Source organism: Phacochoerus africanus, chromosome 3 (assembly GCF_016906955.1).
Source record: "Phacochoerus africanus isolate WHEZ1 chromosome 3, ROS_Pafr_v1, whole genome shotgun sequence".
Taxonomy (NCBI): Eukaryota; Metazoa; Chordata; class Mammalia; order Artiodactyla; family Suidae; genus Phacochoerus; species Phacochoerus africanus.
The window spans coordinates 97,292,374-97,314,542 of NC_062546.1; the positions used below are offsets into that span (position 1 = coordinate 97,292,374).

At 44.3% G+C, this 22,169-nt stretch overlaps 1 protein-coding gene across 1 annotated transcript in view; it reads left to right on the plus strand.

The window, feature by feature from the left end:
- The first annotated feature begins 615 nt into the window (after nt 1-615).
- The window catches only part of CYFIP1 (cytoplasmic FMR1 interacting protein 1), a 110,547-nt gene continuing 88,993 nt past the window's right edge, over nt 616-22,169 (plus strand). Inside the window, exon 1 of the mRNA XM_047772202.1 lies at nt 616-748. The gene's annotated coding sequence lies outside the window, so the exon portion shown is untranslated. The remainder of the gene's footprint in view (nt 749-22,169) is intronic.

The window sequence follows — 22,169 nt, forward strand, 5'->3', positions numbered from 1 at the left end:
TGGGACCAGTCCATCAGGATTTCTTCTGCCAGCCATTCCCACAAGCCAGCGCACTCCTTGGCCCCGACTCAGAAGGGAGACGGAGTTGTACAGTCTCGACCACTGCAGGGGCCGGTCCGGGTCATTTTCTCCCGGTTGGCTCTGTTCTGCAGGCGTGTCCTGGTCGCACCCGGTACCGGCCATCTGCCGGCCCCATCCCGCGGAGCGCAGGTGTGCACAACTACTCCCTGGCAGTGGGGCGCCAGGACAGTGCACCCTTGCTGTACCCCAAGTCCCTTCTGCAGCTCAAGTCATCCACAGCCCAGACCTGGGTGGAGCCTGGGACAGGGTGTGGACTCCTGCTCTTTTTACCGCCCAAGCGGTGCAGCTCCCTCGCAGAAGCCCCTCATCCGCCTCCCATCCCCCCTCAACCCCGGTGGTCCCAGGCCTAAGCCAGCAGGTGGCCTTCGGGGCTCTTCTCCCTGGGGAGCATTTCGGCCACGGGAGGGTAGCGCGGCCCCGCTCAGTGCGGAGCGGCAGGGACGGTGGAAGGCGCACAGCGGAGAGGAGCGAGCGGACTGGGCTGAGGCCGGAGCGCGGAGGGAGGAGCGCCAGGAGGAAGGGGCCGAGCCGGGAGAGCCCCCGCCCCGGGAGGAAGGGGAGGAGGCCGGGTGTTTCCTGGCGCATTCCCGGCCCGCCCGAGTGACTCACTCGGCCAGGAAACTCCCAGGGCCCGCCCGGGACCCCCGAGCCGCCGCGGTGGACCCAGGTGAGCAACGCAGCCGCCCCCGCCCCGCGGCCCCAGTGGGCTCGCTGCGGCCCTCGGAACCGTGCGGGAGGAGGGAGACGGCGGTGGGGGCCGAGGTTCCGCAGGCAGCCGGGACTTGGTCCACGGCGGCGCGGCCTCCCAGGCTGTGCGGCCTCCCGGGATCGCCCCGGTCCCCGCGCCCCCGGCACGTGGCGGAGCTCCTGTGGGGAGGGGGTACATTGGGGTTTTGCAGTTATTGTTGGAAAGTAAGGAGCAGGCGGCTTGCACCGAGGTCGTGCTTTGTGCCCCTCTCTGAGGAAGGAGGGAGACTCTGGCCGAGTGAGACCATTTTGCAGATTCTCGGAGAGAGGAGTTTGGGGCTTTGTTAAGGAGCCGGGATTGTTACGTGGGCGGCGCGATTCCGCACGGCCAAACTGTATTTTAAGCCTGAAATGCGTGCACCTAATTCCCCGCGCTTGGTGGGCGGGGGAAAAGGGTGGAAGAGTAATTTGGAAATGGGGCTTAGGGGGCGTTTTCTAAGCCGAGAAAGGAGTCCAGAACACGTCCACTCTCGTGCTAGGTCTGAATGGCAGGATAGCGATTGCTTATGAAGCCGGCTGTTGGACGGTCTGCGCTTCTGCGGGCGCTTGAGATCTGGGAGTTTTCTTTTCCAAGGGTGTATGGTTCCGTGCGCCGTGCCCCGCAGTGTTCTGCTGAGGCTTGGTGAGCCCGGTGCTATTTTTTGGCCGTTGTCAACGTGATTCCGTCAGTGGTCCGTGATTGAAGTAGCAGTGATTCCCGTGCTGTAGCTCCGGTTGCTGTGCTTGACAGCTCCTCAGCAGCTCCAGCTTCCAGTTCGGGGCAGAAAAGCCTGTCCGGGTCGTTCGCCCGCCGTCCCTTCTCTCCGAAGGCCTTTCGTGGTTTTCCGGGTGGGGCGCAGACCGACAGGCACCGAGCCAGAAGAAAATAATCCCGTTTTAAATGAACGTGGGCCACGGCAGGTGTGTGTTCGTGGGAATTCAGCTGGCAGATGGTGCCAGGGCTGCCCCTCTCGCCTAGCGGCATCATCTGTGCCAGAGGAGAACAGGGAAATGTGGTCGAAAACATTTCCTGCATCAGCCCATATGTTTGTGTGCTCAGAGGTCGCTCAAAGAAAAGGTACCCCTCAAGTGTGTTGGACGTGTTTATTTAAACTTATTGATAAGTTTACATATAGTAATAGTCACTTTGTGGTGTACAGTTCAGTGAGCAAAAGCAGTGTTGTGAGGACCACCGCAATCAAGGTACAGAAGGGTATCACCCCCTAAACTCCTTCAGAGACAAGCCCATTCTCAACTCCTGACCTCTGATCTGTTCTCCACTTCTACTACAGTTTTGCTTTTTCCAGAATGTGGTGTGTGGTTTTTGACTCTGGCTACTTCGCTTGGCATTTGAGATTCATCCATACTCTAGTTTGTCCCTGAGGGGAGAAGACCTTGCAGTTTGAAGCATGTGCCTTTGGGATACAACCTGAGCCATTCAAATAACACTTGTAAGTCATGAGATAAATTGCAGAACTTCAGCTCATTAAAAAAATCAAATGGGGAGTTCCCGTTGTGGTGCAGCTGAAAAGAATCCATCTGGATTCGGGTTTTATCACTGGCCTTGGTCAGTGAGTTAGTTATCCAGCGTTGCTGGTGGGCTGTGGTGTAGGCTGCAGATGTGGCTCTGGTGTCACTGTGGTGTAGGCAGGCAGCTGCAGCTTAGATTGGACCCCTAGCCTAGGAACCTCCATATGCCGTGGGTGCAACTCTGGAAAAAAAAAAAGTCAAACAGTACTGAACTACATTTACTAAGGGTGAAATTTCCTCAGTACTTCTCTCTTGGTAGTTAGCCTTTTCTGTGTATACACATTGGTTTTGTTTTTGCGTATGTTCTTTTGTCACATAATGGGATTATATTGCATGTATCATTATACCTTTTCACATAATGATCTTCAATTATTTAAAGATCTTGGAAATCTTTTTTTTTTTTTTGGCATATGGAGGTTCCCAGGCTAGGGGTCTAATCGGAGCTGTAGCTGCCGGCCTGTGTCATAGCCACAGCAACACCAGATCTGAGCCGTGTCTGTAACCTACACCACAGCTCATGGCAAGGCCAGATCCTTAACCCACTGAGAGAGGCAGGGATCAAACCCTCATCCTCGTGGATAGTACTCAGGTTTGTTAATCACCGAGCCATGATGGGAATTCCTTGGAAATCTTAACATGTTGGCATATACATTATATGTACACATGGATATCCCTCATTCCTTTTATTCGTTTATTTACTTATTTATTTAGGGCTGCATATAGGGGTTCCCAGGCTAGGGGTCGAATGGGAGGTACAGCTGTCGGCCTACACCATAGCTCACGGCAATGCAGGGTCCCCCACCCACTGAATGAGGCCAAGGATCGAACCTGCATCCTCATGGATACTAGTGAGACTCCTTTCCCTTGCACCACAATGGGAACTCCCACCCTCATTTCCTTTTAATGGCTGTATAATGCTCTGATAATTTATTTAATCAGCCACCAGTTAATGGATGTTGTTTTGCATTGGTCACTCCCATTGTCAATGCTTGTGTGTGTATCTTCATGTATATACTCAAGCTTATTCTGGAGGTGAGTTTGGGTTTAAATAATAGCTAACATTTCTTGAGTACTTGTTTTGCTCCAGTGTTGTTTCAAGCCAGGGTTACTTTTCCTGTATGGGTCCTGATAGTGACTATTTGTGGCTTTGCAGGCTGTATGGTTTCTGTCACATCCTCCCCAATAACTCTGTTGTAGCACCGAGTCAGCGTAGACAATTTATAATGAATGAGTGTGGCTGCGTGCCAGTAAAATTTTACTTATAGAAATAATGGGCTGTCGTTTGCTAATTCCTGAGTACTTTACATACTGATTATTCTCACAACCCTCAAAGGTAGGTGCAGTTATTAGTCCCATTTCACCAACAAAGAGATGAAGTTATGTGTCCAAAACTACATGCCTGGTGAGTGACAGAGCCAGACTTTGAATCTAGCCACCTGACCGCACACTCATATGTTAAAAATTAGAAGCTACCAAAAATGTCTTCTCCAAAATGTGAGACCCTGGGACCTGACCCTCACATACCTACTGAATCACTCACCTGTGATTCTTTTTTTTTTTTTTTGTCATTTCTTGGGCCACTCCTTCGGCATATGGAGATTCCCAGGCTAGGGGTCGAATCGGAGCTCTAGCCGCTGGCCTACCCCAGAGCCACAGCAACCTACACCACAGCTCATGGCAACGCCGGATCCTTAACCCACTGAGCAAGGCCAGGGCTCGAACCCGAAACCTCATGGTTCCTAGTTGGATTCGTTAACCACTGAGCCACGACGGGAGCTCCCTTACCTGTGATTCTTTGAAGGCACTGTGCTTGCTCAGGTACTACTCCAGGAGCACCTGCCTCCTTGTGCCAGGTGGGCCAGGGTTCATTCCCTCAGCCTCTCTCACTGTGTGACTCTGTCCTGGCTTTTGTTCTGTATTTCACTAGCACTAGTTTATAGAGGAGGCAACTCAGTCAGTGCCTGGGGCTGCCTGTTAGCCAGTGGGAAGAAAGCCAGACTTCTGTAGGCGAGATCAAGTTGGATCCTGGAAAGTCTACTGCTTTAATTGCTGTCGATATCTGCTGTAATATGATCACCTGAGCCTCAGTGCCCTGCTTGGCCTGCCTTGGCCCATTTTTCTTCTTTGGTAATGTGGAAAAAGCACCTATTAGATTGTTAGGAAGATCAAATGAGATTATATATATATATATATATATATATGAAATGTACTGTAAAGGGACTGTTACTATTCATGCTATAGTTTTAAAGCTTTTATATAACTAACCAGTTCTAGCTACTCTTATTGTTTTTTGCAACCAAAGCAAGTATAGTGTGGATTAATGACATCGTTGTAATTTAAAAACTTTAGGAGTTCCCATTATGGCTCAGGAGGTTAAGAACCTGACATAGACTGTGAGGATGCGGGTTTGATCCCTGGATTGGGTGTTGCTGCAAGCTTCAGGCATAGGTTGCAGGTGCCGCTTGAATCCTGCATTGCTGTGGCTGTGGCGTGAGTGGGCAGCTGTAGCTCTGATTTGACCCCTGGCCCAGGAACTTCCATATGCTACAGGTGTGGCCCTAAAAAGGGAAAAAATAAAATAAAAATGCTATTTTAGTCAAGGCAATACATTCGGAAAAATAAAAGGCAGATTAGAAAGAGAAAACAAAATTGTTCCTTTTTGCAGATGATATGATATTATCTACATAGAAAAATCTAAGGAATCTGGAGTTCTCATTGTAGCTCGGTGGTTAATGAATCTGACTAGGAACCATGAGGTTGCCGGTTTGATCCCTGGCCTTGCTCAGTGGGTTAAGGATCCGGTGTTGCCGTGAGCTGTGGTGTAGGTTGCAGATGTGGCTTGGATCTTCTGTTGCTGTGGCTCTGGCATAGGCCGGTGGCTACAGATCAGCTTGGACCCCTAGCCTGGGAACCTCCATGTGCTGCAGGTGTGGCCCTAGAAAAGACAAAAAAAAGAAGAAAATCTAAGGAATCTATGAAAAAGCCATTAGAACTAGTAAACGAGGTTAACAAGGTCACAAAATACAATCAACACATGTAAGTCAATCTTATTTCTATACACTAGCAAAAGTTGAATTTTAAAATATACCATTTTTAGTAGCTTCAAAAAATCAAAACCTATGGGGTACCTTGGTGTTGCAGCAGGTTAAAGTTTCCTTGGTGTTGTCATTGCTGTGGCTCAGGTCACTGCTGTGGTGCAAGTTCATTCCCCAGCCCAGGAACTTCTATGCTGTGGGCATGGCCAAAAAAAAATCAAATATTTAGATATAAATTTAATAAAATGCACACAGGATCTGTATGCTAAAAACTACGAAATGCTGATGAATGAATCAAAGGTCATGTAAACCAGAGTTCCTGTCGTGGCACAGCGGAAACGGATCTGACTAGGAACCATGAGATTGTGGGTTCAATCCCAGGCCTTGCTCAGTTGGTTAAGGATCTGGCATTGCCATGAGCTGTGGTGTAGGTTGCAGTCTCAGATTGGATCTGGTGTTGCTGTGGCTGTGGTGTAGGCTGGCAGCTGTAGCTCAGATTAGACCCCTAGTCCTAAAAATCAAAAGCAAAACAGGAGTTCCCGTCGTGGCGCAGTGGTTAACGAATCCGACTAGGAACCATGAGGTTGTGGGTTCGGTCCCTGACCTTGCTCAGTGGGTTAACGATCCAGCGTTGCCGTGAGCTGTGGTGTAGGTTGCAGACGCGGCTCGGATCCCGCGTTGCTGTGGCTCTGGCATAGGCCAGTGGCTACAGCTCCAATTCAACCCCTGGCCTGGGAACCTCCATATGCCGCGGGAGTGGCCCAAGAAATAGCAACAACAACAACTACAAAGACAAAAGACAAAAAAAAAAAAATCAAAAGCAAAACAAAACAAAGATCATTTGAATTGAGAGGCATGTTATGGTCATGGGTTGCAACACTCAACATAGTAAAAATTGTCAGTTCTCACAGTTTCTATTGTGGCCTAGTAGTTAAACAAATCTGACTAGTATCCATGAGGATGCAGGTTCAATTCCTGGCTTTGCTTAGTGGGTTAAGGATCCAGAGTTGCTGTGAGCTGTGGTGTAGCCTACAGACATGGCTCGGATCTGGCATGGCTGTGACTGTGGCTGTGGTGTAGACCAGCAGCTGCAGTTCCGATTCGACGATTCGACTCCTAGCCTGGGAACCTCCATATGCCATGGGTGCGGCTCTAAAAAAAAAAAAAAAAGAAAAAAAAGATCGTCATTTTTCTCCAAATTGATCCATAGATTTAACATAAATATTGTGCCAAAAATATTTTAACCTTATTGATTTATAATGTACCTACTATAAAATTTACCTGCTTTGTGTGCAGTGATTTTTAGTAGATTTTTGGAGTTGAGCAGCATCACTATAACCCATATTTATCACTCCAGGAAGATCCCTCGTGACCTTTTACAGTTAGTCCCCATTCCTAGCTCCTGTTCCAACTAATCACTGATTTACTTTTTTTTTTTTTTTTTGTCTTTTTGCTATTTCTTGGGCCGCTCCTGCGGCATATGGAGGTTCCCAGGCTAGGGAACCTACGCCAGGGCCACAGCAACGCGGGATCCGAGCCGCGTCTGCGATCTACACCACAGCTCACGGCAACGCTGGATCGTTAACCCACTGAGCAAGGGCAGGGACCGAACCCGCAACCTCATGGTTCCTAATCGGATTCGTTAACCACTGCGCCACGACGGGAACTCCTGATTTACTTTCTTTTATGGATCTGTCATTTCTGGACCTTTAACATAAATGAAAATGTGCAATTTGTGGTCCTTATATGTGGCTTCTTTTACTTAGCATAATGTTTTTGGAGTTTATTCCTATTGTAGTGTGTACTAATATTTAATTCCTTTTTGTTGTATTGCAGTCCATGGTGTGGCTACATCACCTTTTGTTTAACTATCGATTAGGTCCATTTTTTGCCTGTTATGAATAATGCTCTATGAAGACTCAGGTTCAGGTCTTGATATGGGCATACGTTATATACTTTCTCTTCAGTCGAAATCTCGACGTGTTCTTGATGGGTGATAAGATGTTTAACTTTTAGAAATCTCAGCAGGATGTCATTATAGGTGAAAGACAAACTGGCTCTAAAATTTATATGAAGGGGAAAATGAGCTGGGATCACTGAAAAAAAATGTTTAAAAATAAAAATAGAGGAAATCACCTTTTTTTTCACTATAATAAACTATAAATAACCTAAAACTGGCATTTTAATCATCTTAAGAGTACAGTTTAGTAGCATTAGCATTTACATTATTGTGTCGCTGTAAACCACAGTCCATCCCCAGACCTTTGTTATCCCAAACTGAAACCCCTATTTATTTATTTTTAAAATTTGTTTACTTATTACTTGAAGTATAGCTGATTTACAGTGTTTCAAGTGTACAGCAAAGTGATTCAGTTATTCACATATACACACACACACCCCTATTCTTTTTCAGATTGTTTTCCATCATAAGTTAATACAGATATTGAATAAGTTCCCTGTGCTTTACGGTACATCCTTGTTTATCTGTTTTATATGTAGTAGTGTGTATCTGTTAATCCCAAATTCCCAGTTGATCCCTCTTCCTCCCTTGCTTTCCCTTTTGGTAACCATGAATTTGTTTTCTGTGTCTGTATCTGTGTCCATTTAAACGCTAAGCCCCCATTCCTTTTTTCCTGGTGGCAACCATTCTATTTCCTGTCTATGAATTGACTTTCCAGATACTTCATATAAGTAGAATCATATTGTCCTTTTGGGTCTGACTTATTTCACTTAGTATAGTGTCATCAAGGTCATCTATTTTGTAGCATGTATCAGAATTTCATTCTTTTTTTTTTTTTGGTCTTTTTAGGGCCTCACTCTTGGCATGTGGAAGTTCCCAGGCTAGGGGTCTAATTGGAGCTATAGCTGCCAGCCTACACCAGAGCCACAGCATCGTGGGACCCAAGCCATGTCTGCAGCCTACACCACAGCTCACAGCAACACCGGATCCTTAACCCACTGAACAAGGCCAGGGATCGAAGCCGAGTTCTCATGGATACTGGTCAGGTTCGTTTCCACTGAGCCACAATGGCAACTCCTCATTCCTTTTTAAGGTTGAATAATATTCCACTGTATGGAATATTATTTTATTTATCAAATTAAAGGGCATTTGGGTTGTTTCCACCTTTTGCTGTGGCATAAGGCTACTGTGAACACTGGTGTGCAGATATCTCTTTGAGATCCTGTTTTCAATTCTCGTGGGTATATATCCATAACAGGAATTGCTGGATCATGTGGTAATTCAGCTTTTAGTTTCTTTGAGGAGTTGTCATAATTGTTTTTCATAGCAGCTTCACCAGCCTTCCTGTATACGAGCAATGCACAAGGGTGCTAATTTCTTTACATCCTCACCAGCACCTATTTTCTGTTGTTGTTGTTGTGTGTGTGTGTTTTGAATAATAACCATGCTAATGGGTATGAAGTAGTATCTCATTCTGGTTTTGATTTGCATTTCCCTAATGATTAGTGGTGTCGAACATCTCTTCATGTACTTATTTGCATTTATCTTCTTTAGAGAAATGTCTATTCAAATCCTTTGTCCATTTTTTAAATCATATTGTTTATTTTTTCAGTATTGATTTGTAGGAATTCTTTATATGTTTTGGATACCAATCCCTTATCAGATACATGATCTGCAAATATTTTCTCCCATTCTGTGGGTTGTCTTTTCATTCTCTTGATAGTGTCCTTGGATGCATAAAATTTTTTAATTTTCATGCCTAGTTTATCTATTTTTTTCTTTTGTTGTTAGTGCCTTTGGTGTCATATCCAAGAAATCATTGTCAAGTCCAATGTCGTGGAGCTTTTCTCATGTTTCCTTCTAAGACTTTTATAACTTTAGCTCTTCTGTTTAGCTTTTTTTTTTTTTTTTTTTTTTTTTTGCTTTTCAGGGCTGCACCTGCAGCGTATGGAAGCCCCCAGACTAGGGGTCAAAGTGGAGCTACAGCACACAGCCATAGCAACTTGGGATCAGAGTCTTGTCTGCAACCTACACCACAGCCCTCAGCAATGCCAGATCCTTAACCCACTGAATAAGGCCAGGGATCGAACCTGCAACCTCATGGATCCTAGTCGGATTCTTTAACCACTGAGCCATGAAGGAAACTCCCCTGTTTAGGTTTTTTATTCATTTGAGTTAATTTTTATACGTAGTATAAAGTGATGGTTCAATTTAATTCTTTTGCATGCATTATCTGGTTTTCCCAGCACCATTTCTTTAAAAGACTGTCCTTTCTTCAGTGAATGGTTTTGACACCTTTGTTGAAAATCATTTGACCACATACATAAGAGTTTATTTCTTGGTTCTTTATTCTGTTTCATTGGTCAGTGTGTTAGTCTTTATGCCAGAACCACACTGTTTTGATTACTGTAGCTTTATAGTAAGTTTTGAAATCAGTAAGTGTGAGACCTCCATCTTTGTTGTTCTTTTTCAAGATTGTTTTTGGGTAGTTTGAGTCTTTTGAGCTTCCATATCGATTTTAAGATAGGTTTTTCTATTTTTGTAAAAATGCTGTTGGAATTTTTAAGGGGATTACATTGAATCTGTAGATGGCTTTGGGTTATATTGTCATCTTAACAGTATTAAGTCTTCTAGTTCAGGAACATGAAATATCTTTCCCTTTATTTGTGTCTTTAATTTCTTTTAGCAGTGTTTTGTAATTTTTTAGTGTATGGATCGTTCACCTCCTTGGCTAAATTTCTTTAAACCTTTTTTTCTTTTTTGATGCCATAGTAAATGGAATTGTTTTCTTAATATTCTTTTTGGACTGTTCATTGGTAATGTATAGAAATGCAGCTGATTTTTATGTGATGCTTTTGCATCCTGTAGCTTTGCTGAATTGATTTATTAACTCTAACAGTTTTTTGGTGAAAACCTTTAGGACTTTCTACGTATAAGATCATGTTCTCTGTGGTTGCATGTATTATGAGGCTGTGTTGTTAGATGAATATATATTTATAGTTGTTATATTTTGCTGATGAGGTGACCATTTCATCATAATATTTCTAGTAACAATTTTTGTTTTCAAATCTATTTTGTCTAATATTAGTATAGCTACTTTTGACCACTTTTGGGTTTCTCTTTGCATGGCATATCTTTTTTCATCAAGTTTCACCCTATTTGTATCTTTGAATTTAAAATGTCTCCCATAGGAAACGAATCCGACTAGGAACTGTGAGGTTGCAGGTTCGATCCCTGGCCTTGTTCAGTGGGTTAAGGATCTCGCATTGCTGCAAACTGCGGCATAGGTCACAGATGCGGCTTGGATCCCACATTGCTATGGCTGAGGCTCAGATTGGAAGCTGAAGCTCTGATTTGACCCCTGGCCTGAGAACTTCCATATGCTGCAGGTGCAGCTGTAAAAAAAAAAAAAAAGGAAAAAAGAATCTGAAAAAGATTCTATGTATGTATGTATAGATAGGCAGAGGTCATAACTGATTTACTGTGCTATACACCAGAAACTGATACAGTATTGTAAAAACTGTTTAAAAAAGTCTTTCATAAATAGCATATAATTGGTTCATTAAAAAAACCCCATTCTATCAGTGTCTGCCTTTTACACTTAATGCAGATACTTACATGGTAGGATTTACATTTGCCATTTCGTCATTTGTCCTTTTTATATCTTCTGTCTGGAGACCCTTTGGCTGTAAGTGGGGAGCTTAGGCACAGCAGCTCTCTAGGAGCCAGTGGAGAACTAGCACCATGAGTGGAACTTAAACATGGCAGCTCTGGCCTGATTTCAGGTTATTTGATAGGATTTTTAGAGCACTCTAGGGATAAGGTTTACATTTCTCTGAATTTTTTGTACTAAAGACATCTCAGAACATGGTCTCAAGAACATAGGAACGTGTTTTTTACCTTTGTGCGTTGAGCCTGGTGTGCACGTGTGCTGTTCAGCAGAAGCTTGTGAAGCATTCATTTACCCAGTCCAGCTTCTTCATGATGGCCTCACCTCCATGCAAGGCTTTGGGGACAGAAATCACAGGCCTTGAACTTTTTGAGTATTGAACAAAACCAATGGATAGCAATAGCTACTGTGACTTTGAAACCAGCATATTTGTGATTTGCATTTATATCTCAGATACTCCACTAGCCAAGCTTGTCAGGCCCTGTTCTTCACTCTCCCTTGGGGGGAATTTTGCTCCTCAGGAGAGAAAAACCAATGCTTAGAGGGCAATGAGTTCCATCTTGGAACCTGCTTTCATAGCAAGAATTTCACACTAGAGCTAGCACAGAGCTTGTGCCTGTGTTGTTCTGGCCAGGACAGTGGGGTTGGGCAATGATTCATCCTTGAAGACCCTCACATTAGAGGGTACACTTTGCTCTGAAGAACCACATAGCGCCAAGACAGAAGTGGTGATGAGGATTTGCATTATGTTTAAATCCCTGTCTAAAGCTTGACTTACTCAAGCAGTTTCATTTTAAAGAAGTTTCTTTTTTCTTTTTTCCTTTTTTTTTGCTCTTTTTCTAGGGCCGCATCTGCTGCATATGGAGGTTCCCAGGCTAGGGGTTTAATTAGAGCCACAGCAATGCCAGATGCAAGCTGTGTCTGTGACCCATACCACAGCTCATGACAACGCCCACTGAGCAAGGCCAGGAATCGAACCCGCAACCTCATGGTTCCTAGTCGGATTTGTTAACCACTGAGCCACGATGGGAACTCCAGTTTCTTCTTTTTCTGCAAAGCCTGCCTCAAAGGCCCAGTCTCCACAAAGCCAGTGATCTTTCTTTCTTTCTCTCTCTCTCTCTTTGCTTTTTAGGGCTGCACCCGCGGCATACGAAAGTTCCCAGGCTAGGGGTCGAATTAGAGCTGCAGCTGGCTGTCTACACCACAACCACAGCAATGCCAGATCTGAGCTGCATCTGCGACCTATACCACAGCTCACAGCAGCGCCGGATCCTTAACTCAAGTCCTCATGGATACTAGTCAGCTCATTACTACTTAACCAGGATGGGAACTCCAGCCAATGAGTTTAAAGTCACCTGGATTCTTGACTTGTTGGGGTTGCCTGTCCCCAGGGGTGCTAGAATAACTGAGTGTGTTAAATCAAGCAAATGTGTGCATGTGTGTGATAATCTCACAGACTCTGGAGAGTCAGCTTTGCTCCTGCCCTGGAGACCACGTGGATAAGGGTTTTGTACACACATTGTGTTTTGTCCTTTGCTTTTACTGGGGTGGGGAATGTGTGTATCAGTCAGGATTCTCCAGAGAAACAGACCTAATAGGATACATGTATAAGCAGAGATTTATTTTAAGGAATTGGCTCATGTGATTGTGGAGGCTGGTGATTCTGAATTCAGAGTAGGCAGGCTGAGACCCAGGAAGAGCTGATGTTGCAGCTCGAGTCCAAAGACCATCTGGAGACAGAATTCTTTCCTTTTAAGAGGACCTTGGTTAAGGCCTTCAACTGTTTGGATGAGGCTCACCCACTTTATGCTGGATCATCTGCTTTATTCAAAGTCTTCCCATTGAAATGTAAATCACACCTTAAAAACACCTGCACAGCAACATTCAGACCAACCCCAAACTGGATCATACTCTAGTATAGCCAAGGTGAGACATAAAATTTTTCATCACAGGGAGTCATTTTTACTTTGTATTTTTTTTTAATTTAATGATTTTTATTTTCTTCCATTATAGCTGGTTTATAGTGTTCTGTCAATTTTCTACTGTACAGCAAGGTGACCCAGTCACACATATATGTATACATTCTTTTTTCTCTCATTATCATGCTCCATCATAAGTGACTAGATATAGTTCCCAGTGCTATACAGCAGGATCCCATTGCTTATCCATTCCGAAGGCAATAGTTTGGATCTAATAACCCCAAACTCCCAGTCCATCCCTCTCCTTCCCCCACTCCCCCAGGAACCACCAGTCTGTTCTCCAAGCCCATGATTTTCTTTTCTGTGGAAAGGTTCATTTGTGCCATATTTTAGATTCCAGATATAAGTGATATCATATGATATTTGTCTTTCTCTTTCTGACTTACTTCATTTAGTATGAGAGTCTCTAGTTCCATTCATGTTGCTGCAAATGGCATTATTTTTTCTTTTTTATGACTGAATAGTACTCCATTGTCTATATATACCACATCTTCTTAATCCACTCATCTTACTTTGTATTTTAATAATTTGCGTTTTAGTTACTTGCCTCCTCCAACAAAGGTTGGCTTCAAGGTATTCCCACGCAAAGGGTGGGGGGTTCCTGCCCTCTGGAACCACCAGCTGAGCGAGGTCAGAATCAACACTGTTCACCCTCTCTCCACTGGGAAAAGGGAACACGTCCTTTCATGTGTGTCACTGTCAGACCTGCACACAAGCTCGGAGAGGCTCTCACCCCTCTCAGTGTCCACAGATGGCCCCCTATACACCAGAGGTGGACAGAGCAGGGCTAGTCAACTTGGGGACAGGATACCAGGATGGTCGAGGTCTGGGGCAGCTGCCACAGAAGATGTGACTTCCTGTCCTGCACTGCTGTGTGACCTTGTGCTGGGTTCTTTGTGTACCACCTGGACCCCAGTGGCCCATTTGGGCTTACTCCATAGGTTATGTGGAATTGGTTGTGATTCTGGAAGGGCTCTTGAGAAGCTCCTGGAACACTCACTTGCCTTCATTCTGCCTTGAGGTCAGGGCAAGAGGGAAAATGTGCTGTGTTATTGGGCCTCTGGGGTGTGACTCAGCCTGGGGGTCTCCACAGACTGGGCTGGAGGCAGACTCAGTGTGAAAGACTCCTGAATCTGAGTTCCCCCTGAATTCTCCCGTTTTTATTTTGGTCAGGTACATTTCTGTAAAGTCAGCCAGGGTTGTGTTTTTGAATTCATGCTTAGAACTCTGTGCCTTGGGGAGTTCCCGTTGTGGCTCAGTGGTTAATGAACCTGACTAGCATCCATGAGGACACTGCAGGTTCCATCCCTGGCATTGCTCAGTGGATTAAGGATTCGGTGTTGCCATGAGCTGTTGTGTAGGTTGCCGATGTGGCTTGGATCCCACGTTGCTGTGGCCGTGGCGTAGACTGGCGGCTACAGCTCTGATTAGACCCCTAGCCTGGGAACCTCCATATGCTGCGGGTGTGGCCCTAGAAAGACTAAAAAAAAAAAAAAAAAAAAAAAAGAACTCTGCCTTGGGAGCTTGTGATTTGATTGAGAGCGACTGGGGAGTGTGCCCCACTAGACTGTCCCGGGGTCCCCCTTGCCCTAAAGGATGACCGTATCTGGGCAGAAAAGTCCAGTATTATCTGTCCTCCGTATCCATGATGCAAAACCTGGGGATACAGAGGCAACTATGTTTATGGCACAACTGCCATTTTATATGTGACCTGAGTATTGTGGATTTTGGTATCCAGGGGAGCTCCTGGAACCAGTCACCCCACGGATACCTAGGGGTGACCGTGTTTTCAGATGACTTTCCTGGGAGCACATCCCAGAATGGAATTCTTGTTTTTTGGCTAGTCTGAGTCTTCTGAGATTCCATATTAAGATGGGTTTTTCTATTTTTGCAAAAAATGCTGTTGGAATTTTGAAGGGGATTACATTGAATCTGTAGATGGCTTTGGGTTACAGTATCATCTTAACAGGTTACTTCTGCGGCTGGGATCTGATTCCTGACCCAGGGACTCCATCTGCCACTGGGTGGCCAAAAAAAGAAAAAAAATGCAGACACTTCTATCACTTTTGACTTAAAAAATACACAGCCTGGAAGTTGAGACGTAAGTTTTATTAGGGGCAATGTTAGGACTTAAGCCTGGGAGACAGCATCTCAAGTAGCCTTGAGAAACCACTCTGAGGAGGCAAGGGGGGAGCTAGGATATATAGCAGTTTTTGCAACTAAGGGCAGGTAGTAAGAACAAAAGAGGCCTGGGCTCGCTGAAATCATTCCTTTGATATGCACCTCCACTATCAGAGCCTGTATCCTGAATTTTTACAGCCTGCAGGACTCACTGGCTCTCACCCTTGGAGGTGACTGCATTCGCAGAAGACAGATAACCGTGACATTCTTTGTTTTATCTTTAACTACAGCCTGGGCAGTGGCGATATTTCAGATGTCTGAAATACCCCCCAAAGAGGAAAGGGGGGGATGTCAGGATATGACAAAGGTGAGGTGCATGCAGCCATACACACATTTTACAAAAGTTTGTTGCTGGTTTCCTGAAGGTTACTCCTTGTCATGAGGAGCAGCCATCACCATGAAGGATTTTAGTGTTTTTCTAGATATGAGGAGATGTAAGAATTGGGCACATAAAATCTTCTCCTAAAAATATCTGACCTGTTCTGCCAGTTTTCTCAGAACAGAGTGTCTTGCTCCGGATTTTTACCCTGAGCTCGGCTCAGGGAGTGCTGTGGGTCGGCAGCTGCAGTGGTTCATGATTTAATCCATGTAAAGGCTGATGGCAGGTGCCAAACTTCAGTTCACACTTTGAAGGATTTTGTGGTACACCCTGTGTTGGAGACCACTGCACAAAACCTTTTCTCCAAGTGTGGGCCAGAGACTACAACCTCAGAATTGAGGGGTGTGTGAGTGGGAAGTTAAAAATGCAGGTGCCCCCTGCTCCCGGCTGAATTAGGACAAGATGTGGGAGTCTGCATTTGCGTGGTCTCCGTGGTGATTGTTTTAGTTGCAGCTGGCTCACACCCCAGCTTCCTAGACACCCTGGGGTGCTGGACAGGAGAAGCCCATGTTTAGGATCTGATGGTTCTCTGAATAAAGTGAAAAGTACAGGCAGACCTCATTTAGTTGATCTTTGCTATATTGTGCTTCACATATGGTGAAATTTTTTTTTTTTTAACAAATTGAAAATTTTGAGAGTTCCTGTTGTGGCTTAGCACTAACTTGACTAGTATCCGTGAAGATGTGGGTTCCATCCCTGGCCCTGCCCAGTGGGTTAAGGATCCAGCGTTGCTGTGGCTGTGGTGTAAGTTGCAGATGCAGCTTGGATCCTGCATTGCTGTGGCTGTGCCGGTGTAGACCGGCAGCTGCTTCGCCTATTCAACCCTTAGCCTGGGAACCTCCATATGCTGCAGGTGCAGCCCTAAACCCCCCCCCCCCCCAAAAAAAAACAAGTTAAGTTTGTGGTAACCTTGCATTGACCATGTCTGTTAGTGCCATTTTTCGTTCAACATTTGCTCACTACATGTCTCTGTCACACTTAGGTGGTTCCTGCAATATTTTAAACTTTTTCATTATTTTTATATTTGTTATGGTGATGCATGATCTGTGATTTTTTTTTTTGTTGTTGTTGTTGTTGCTATTTCTTGGGCTGCACCCGCGGCATATGGAGGTTCCCAGGCTAGGGGTCGAATTGGAGCTGTAGCCACCGGCCTACGCCAGAGCCACAGCAACGCGGGATCCGAGCCGCGTCTGCAACCTACACCACAGCTCAACGGCAATGCCGGATCGTTAACCCACTGAGCAAGGGCAGGGACCGAACCCGCAACTTCATGGTTCCTAGTCGGATTCGTTAACCACTGCGCCACGACGGGAACTCCCCTGATCTGTGATCTTTGATGTTACTATTATAAAATATTATGACTTGCTGCAGCCTCAGATGATGTTTAGCGTTTTTTAGCGATAATGTACTTTGTTTTTGCCTATTTTTAAATGATTTTAATTTTTTCCATTATAGTTGACTTAGTAACATACTTTTTATTTTTTTATTTTTATTTTTTTGCCTTTTCTAGGGCCACACTCATGGCATATGGAGGTTCCCAGGCTAGGGGTCCAACTGGAGCTATAGCCACCAGCCTACGTCAGAGCCACAGCCCAGCTGCATCTGCGACCTACACCACAGCTCATGGCAATGCTGGATCCTTAACCCACTGAGCAAGGCCAGGGATCGAACCCGCAACCTCACGGTTCCTAGTCGGATTGGTGAACCACTGCGCCACGACGGGAACTCCCATAACATACTTTTTAAATTAAGGTATGTACATTGTTTTTGTTTTGATGAGACATTAACCATTAACCATTTTTTATTCTCTCGATACGAAGTAATTTTACATTACAGCTGTTTTTACATTCCTGCAATGGGATGCTTTTCAAAACATATTTATAGCACCCTTGTTATTTTCCCTCCAGTATTGTCATCAAATACTCCTGGTTGACATTCCTGTGGGACTCTTGGCCTGTCCTCTCTGCTATCACAGGGAAATCTCATACATTGTTTCCAACTCACCGGCAATGCTAAAATATAGTGACTTTCCAATCTTGATAAATACTGTTGTCAAAAATACAGTCTTGGATTTCTTGTGCACACTGTTAAATAGCAGTATTCTTCAGTTTACTTAAAAGCATGGCAGAGATATGGGACATTTGGGGTGACAGCAGTATGAATCAATCACATAGTTGACATAAGAAAAATATGAGCTAGCAGTTATTAAGCACTTTTGTGTATCAACCACTGCTATTTAACCAAGTCTAGACGTTGTTTTTTAAGAAATAATGCTATTACTGGATGGACCTAGAGATTATCATGCTAAGTGAAGTTAGACAGTGAGACACCAACATCATGTGCTGTCACTTACATGTGGAATCTAAAAAAAGGACACAGTGAACTTCTTTGCAGAACAGATACTGACTCACAGACTTTGAAGAACTTATGGTTTCCAAAGGAGACAGGTTGGGGGGTGGGGGAAAGGGGCTGGGGGTTTGGGATGGAAATGCTGTAAAAATGAGTTGTGATGATTATTGTACAGCTATAAAGGTAATAAAATTATTGAGTTAAAAAACTGGTTTAAAAAAGAGAAATAATGCTATTATACAATTAATAGCCTATAGTATGAACAGAATTTTACATGCCCTGGGAAACCAAAAAATTTGTATGACTTGCTTTATTGCAATATTCATTTCTTTGCGATGGTCTGGAGCTGAGCCTGCAGTATCTCTGAGGTCTGCCTATACTCCCCCTGTCCCCCTTGTTGTAGCCTGAAAATGTTTGTTTGCAGAAACTCTACCTCTTGAAGACTTTTTAATTACGACTGGGGGAAAAAAAAAGATGTAGACAATTAAAAGTGTCCTGGAAGGAACTTTAAACAGGTGGCCTCAGAGCCCAGTGGCTGCATACAAAGCCACTAGCTGCAGCCTCACCTGGGGGATGAGGCAGTGACTACACATCCTAGCTCAGCCTGAAACCTGAAATCTCATATATCTGTATATGGAACTGTTCATTGTGGACAATTCTGTAATGTGCAGAGGCATGGACAAGAGCATTATGAACCCTCAGCAGTGGCCTCGGCCACCTGTCACCCTGCCTACACCATGCTCCTTTGAGGCAAGTCCCCAGGAGCAGTGTCTCATCACAGTCACAAACGCTTCAGTACCTGTCTCCAAGAGAGAGGGGTTCTACTTAAAAACATAAATTGCTCTTGGCGTTTTGCTGCTTTTTTCTGGACTAGAAGCAGAGATGATTTTGCATTTTTAAGATCTCTCTATTTTGTGTAAGTTGGTTTATTTAGATGCTCAAAGCCTGGGAAGTGTAAAATTATTAAGTAATTGAAGCTAAACATTTGGAGCGTATGCATATTTTATTTTATTTTTTGCTTTTTAGGGCCGCACCTGTGGCCTATGGTTGTTCCCAGGCTAGGGCTTGAATTGGAGCTGCAGCTGTTGGCCTATACCATAGCCACAGCAATGCAGGGTCCGAGCTGCATCTGCAACCTACACCACAGCTCATGGCAACGCTGGATCCTTAGCCCACAGAGCGGGGCCAGGGATCAAACCCATGTCCTCATGGATACTAGTTGGGTTCGTTACTGCTGAGCCACAACGGGAACTCCTGGAGTGTATGCGTATTTTAAACAAAGCTTACCACTCTGCAGTGGTCTGAAGGCCTTGATTATAAAACTAAAATGATTGCTGCTGAGGGCTGACTTGTTTGAGGATGTGTGGTCCCTGGCCCAGATTCCTGTCAGGTCTGTCAGAAGCTCTCTTCCAGGAGTGCAGGCCTCTGGGCAGATTTTCAAGGCAGTTGTTCTGGCTGGAAAGATGTGTTTCACTCTGAAGTGAATGCAAGTCTCTAACCTGCCATGGGTCGTGGCAGTGAGATGCCACTGAAAAACCTGCAGTCAAGGACATAGGTCTATTTTCAATGTTTTTAATACCTTTTCCCTTATGTTCACAAAATGTTTTCCAGGGAATATTCCATTTTTTTTTTTACTTGTTTCAAATCATGTCAGCCTTACAAAAACTATAAAAATAAAAATAGTACAAGAACACATGACAGAACTTTTTGACATCAATCTGAAGCCCTTTATCCCTAGTATATTTCCTAAGGATGAGGATATTCTCTTACAAACCCACAGAACAATGACCAACTCTGGCCTTTTATAGAAAAACTTTGCTGATCCCTGTCCTAGAGAATCCATTGCACATATTAATGTGCCAGAACCTCACAGTTTATGGTAAAAAAGATCCTGTTATTGGAAGGAGCCTCGAGAGATGGCACACAGACTGGTTCATTCGTTCAGTGGAATAGTATGTACCTGTCAAAGCAGTGCTTCTGTGCAAGTCTGTGACAGTGTGGATGCCCCTTAGGAACATAGCGGCAGTGGAAAAAGTAAGTCAGACAATTATATAGAGTATGATATCCCCTTTATAAAGATAAAGGTTGAATTTTAAATGTGCCTTTTTGAAAATATGTGTAGATGAGGTGCAGCTTGTACAAAAGAAGGCAGGGGATTGATGCCCTGGTGGGATTTGCTATATATCAAAGACAGGACCCTAGCTTTTGTTGTGAATGGTGGTCCACCTGTCTTTGTGGCATCATTAAACATAACACGTGAGAGCAAGCCAGGATCTAGGAACTATAATGGATGCAAGGTCCAACAAGAAAAAAATTCCTAAAATCATTCAGCTACAGAACTTTTTTTTTTTGTCTTTTTAGGCTGCACCCGTGGGATATGGAGATTCCCAGGCCAGGGGTCTAATCAGAGCTGTTGCTGCCGGCCTACGCCAGAGCCACAGCAACACCAGATCCGAGCTGCGTCTGCAACCTACACCACAGCTCACGGCAATGCAGGCATGATCCTTAACCCACTGAGCAAGGCCAGGGATCAAACTTGCAACCTCATGGTTCCTAGTTGGATTTGTTTCCGCTGTGCCATGACGGGAACTCCTACAGAACTTTTTATGGATCTCAGTATTACTTTCAAATTAATTCTCTGAGATTATCTGTTGCCTCAAAACTGTTTCTCAGGTGGGCAATTGTTTGAGAGCAGCTGTTTGCTCAAATGGGGATTGTGGGTTGAAACTACTTCCTTCCCTGGCTCGGGTTGGCAGAGTTGTTCCTGCTTGGTAAATTTTTGAGTGAAAGAGGAAATTCCATAGGGAAAAGGCTGAAAAGTTGATATGGTAAAAAAAAAAAAAAAAATTTAAACTGAAGTTTCAAAGGAAAAAGTGAAGGCAAGTCGTCTGACCTGGGAAAATTTGTTGCAGCAACTTCCACACCAATTTAATGTCTTTAATGTCAGCGGTATAGTGAGTACCTGTGGATGTTGATGAGGAAAATACTGAGATTTCAAAGGACAAAATAACAGGAGAACAAACCAAGCAGGCAAGTCACAAAAAAAGAAAACCAAACAATGGGTTACTGTATAAAAATTTGTTCAACCCTAATAGGAATAAAAGGAGTGCCAATTAAAGAAGAATTTAAATGTGGGTCCAGGGAGTGCCCGTTGTGGCTCAGTGGTTAACGAATCTGACTAGGAACCATGAGGTTGCAGGTTTGATCCCTGGTCTCACTCAGTGGGTTAAGGATCCAGCGTTGCTGTGAGCTGTAGTGTAGGTCGAAGACTTGGCTTGGATCTGGCGATACTGTGGCTGTTGTGTAGGCTGGTGGCTACAGCTCTGATTAGACCCTTAGCCTGGGAACCTCCACATGCTATGGGTGCGGCCCTAGAAAAGACAAAAAAAAAAAAAGTGGTTCCACTTACTAAATTGTGAAAAGCAAAGTGATCCCTGTGAGCTGCGGAGAGGCTCCATGCTGGTGTCCCTGTGGGAGGGCAGGTCCCTCAAATCCACCTGTAGCTTTTAAAAAATTGAGATGTAATTGCCATTAACATTATATTAGTTTCAAGTTAACAACATAATGATTTGATATATGTACATACTGTGAAATGATCACCACAGTATGTCTAGTTATATACATTTTTGTGTAGATATACACAAAATTTTTTTTTCTTTTGGGAGAACTTTTAAGATCTATTAGGAGTTCCGCTCCTGGCCCAGTGGAAACAAATCCAACTAGGAACCATGAGGTTGCGGGTTTGATCCCTAGCCTCACTCAGTGGGTTAATGATCCAGTGTTGCTGTGAGCTGCGGTGTAGGTCGAAGACGTGGCTTGGATCCTGCTTTGCTATGGCTGTAGTGTAGGCCGGCGGCTACAGCTCTGATTGGACCCCTAGCCTGGGAACCTCCGTATGCCTCAGGTGCAGCCCTAAAAAGCCAAAAAAGCAAAAAAAAAAAAAAAAAAGATCTTTTCTCTTAGCAACCTTCAGATATGCAATACAGCAAGGTTAACTCAAGACTTATTTATTTCATAAGTGGAAGTTTGTACCTTTTGACCCCCTTGGGCCAATTCTCCCACTCTCCACCTCTGGCTACCACCAATCTGTACTTGTATCTGTGAGGTTTTTCTTTTTTTTCTTTCTTTGATTAGAGATTCCACAAAGAAGTGATATCATATGATATTTGTCTTTGTCTAACCTATTTCACTTAGCATAATACATGTTTTGGCTGTTGTAAATAGTGCTACAGGAAACATGGGGTCAGATATCTTTCTGAATTATTGATTTTGTTTCCTT